General features: G+C 36.6%; 1 long non-coding RNA gene across 1 annotated transcript in view; it reads right to left on the minus strand.

Annotated features, from left to right (window-relative positions):
* Nucleotides 1-1,808, minus strand: part of LOC122217738 — a 15,101-nt gene extending 13,293 nt beyond the window's left edge. The window contains exon 1 of the long non-coding RNA XR_006201649.1: nucleotides 1,677-1,808. This is a non-coding gene — a long non-coding RNA (uncharacterized LOC122217738). The remainder of the gene's footprint in view (nucleotides 1-1,676) is intronic.
* Between the last annotated feature and the right edge of the window lie 1,022 nt (nucleotides 1,809-2,830).

Below are 2,830 nucleotides of genomic sequence, written 5' to 3' on the forward strand. Positions count from 1 at the left end.
TTACAGTCAAAAAATTTCTAATTCATGATGTGTTTTATTGCATTTCAGTTATCTAAATCTATTTTTACAAAATATATTGGGATATATATTTATGATAATTAGAGAGACCTTCTATGCCCTGGAGCCCATAAAGTTATTCAAATTAATCAACCAACAAGGAGTCCAGGAAGCCTAGCTAATCCCGCTCCACATGTCATATATCAAGCGTCCCCCTGCTTCCCCTACAGCTCCAGTTTGCTGTTATTCTGTCCCTGAGCACAACCCCCTGTGTGCTCCTGCCTGGTAGCCTTCTCTCATTTTGAAATAGAGCAAAACATTCAGCCTTTTATCTATCCAAATGTCATTATGTCATGTCCCACCATCAAAAGAAACTTTAAATATTATAAAGCAGACATATTACAATTACAGTAAATATTGTTCATGTCTTTCTAGATCTACTTTTTACCTTTGTTCACTTTGCTGAGTACCTAGGACACTGACTAATATGGACAACATCAAAGGAGTCTCTTGCTTTCTGGCTTCTAGTTGAAGTCAGCCAATGGCACACACTGCAAAAGACTAGGTTTGAAGTGATTGAAGCCTGGGTCCTTGTGGCCTTTTCACTGCAGGGCTGTTGCAGGTTGGTAGTGTTCTTCCACCAAAGGGTCTTTTTGGGTAACTCTGTACACTACCATTTCCACTCCTTCTCCCATTTTTAAGCTATATGTGATAACAGCTCTTTGGTATTGTTAACTGTGGGATATGGTATTATCCCTAACTGATTCCTTTAAATCTTCCTCATTTCTTTGGAAAAACTCCAGTTATTAAAAAAAAAATATCTTCATGTACTTTTTTTTAATCCACCATTTTTTTTCTTCTAAGAGTCTTACTGATACAATGATGTAGTTATATAATTTAAATGTGTATTAAAATGGTTGAACATTTTTGTAATACTTGGCAAATAGAATTCCAACTATTCTAAATTAAGTTTTCTTAAGCTGTTTTTCTTGTTATTCTAAGGTTTCCATTGTTAATAAGTGTTGTTTTTAAATGGGGAATTTATTTTGGACATGTGTTGCAGACTTTGAGTCTGGAGTTCTCTCTTGTCCAGCAAGACATAAATATAAGAGAGGCTTTCATAAATATGAGAGAGGCTAATGTCTGGGAGGAGACAAGAGCCCTGAGTAAGACGTGCAGAAAGAGACAATGAAACAGCCTGGACGTGCAGAAAGAGACAATGAAACAGTCATCATTAACTTAAGAGTGTGAGAGAAAGGGGGTTTCGAAGATATGCAGGTTAGGGGTTTGGGTCAACGCAAAACAAAATCCTGACACCACGCAGATGGCTGTTTACAGGTGCCCTGTCTGGTTATCTTAAATTGCCTAGGGGATGAGACAGAGCATGCTACCTCAGGGTCAATAAGTCACCTTTCTTTTGCTAATTAGCCAGGCAATTTCACCCTACTGCGGTGGTCTTGTTTACCTGTTTACCGATTTACCTATTCTGGATGCTTTCAACCTGTGGAAGCAGCTCTATGCTTTTGTTCTATGCAGGGGGTGCTTTTTCCCTGTTTACCTATTCTCACAAGCTTTCCACTCTTAGCCTTGTTAATCTATTGGTGCAAGCTCAGAGAATTCCTAAACTTATTCCCCACAGAGATATACCTATTAATATTTCATAAAAGGCTGTTACTTACCACACCTAACAAAGAATTTACACAAAAGGGCTCCAATTAATTTTCTGATGTCAGGTACACGTAATTCCTCCATCTTTGGCTTATTTTTGTAAGTTTGCTGGAGTATAGTTGTTTTAAAAGTACCTAAAGGGGCGCCTGGGTGGCTCAGTCGGTTAAGCGGCCGACTTCGGCTCAGGTCACGATCTCGTGGTCCGTGAGTTCGAGCACCGCGTCGTGCTCTGTGCTGACAGCTCAGAGCCTGGAGCCTGTTTCAGATTCTGTGTCTCCCTCTCTCTCTGCCCCTCCCCTGTTCATGCTCTGTCTCTCTCTGTCTCAAAAATAAATAAACGTTAAAAAAAAATTTTTAAAAAAAGTACCTAAAGTTTTCTCTCTATTAAAATACAGAAACATAATAGCTGCCACTTATGATAGGGTCTAAGTTTAGAATGATGATATTAAATACATTTTCTCTGTATAATCCACTCAACAACAAAATAAGGTAACAACATCTCATTTTACAAATAGGACTCACTCTATTTAAAAATAGATAAATGGTACAAATTCTCCAGTGATTAAGTAGTGGAAAATAGATTGAAATCTATTTCTGTTTTATTCTAAAGCCTATGCTATAGGTTTCAACTTTAAGAAAAATCCTTTGAATTTCCTTTCTGAATGTGAAATTAACTCTATTTCAAATATTCAAGTTCTTTGTAGATTTCTGTCATTTCTAAGCCCATTCCTTTTTACCAATGTCATTGGTATGTCATTTTTTTTTTTCATGCAGAGAATTCACTTGGAAATTTAGGTCCTGAAATATCAGAATGTGACAAAGATTTGATGGGTAAAGGTAATATCAATATTACCATGTTGGTACACTTTTCACTTTCTAATTACATTGATCTAGAATACCCCATTCTCCTTACTCTATTCTTACCTTACTTAAAACAAGAAACAAACCCAAGGATTTGGGGAAAGATAATAAGGTAATATACTGAAGTCGCTTAAACTGGATCTCTTCACTTGGGCTTCTTCTAAAACCAGACTCACATCTACTGTAAGAGAGTTATGTTTCCATATCATGAGATAATCAGGGAATTTTATACCATCAGGAAATATTACATAGTCACATTAAAAATTATCAGACATGTTTTTGAAATAATTTTGCAAGCTCCAAT

Source organism: Panthera leo, chromosome B1 (assembly GCF_018350215.1).
Source record: "Panthera leo isolate Ple1 chromosome B1, P.leo_Ple1_pat1.1, whole genome shotgun sequence".
In the NCBI taxonomy this organism is placed as follows: Eukaryota; Metazoa; Chordata; class Mammalia; order Carnivora; family Felidae; genus Panthera; species Panthera leo.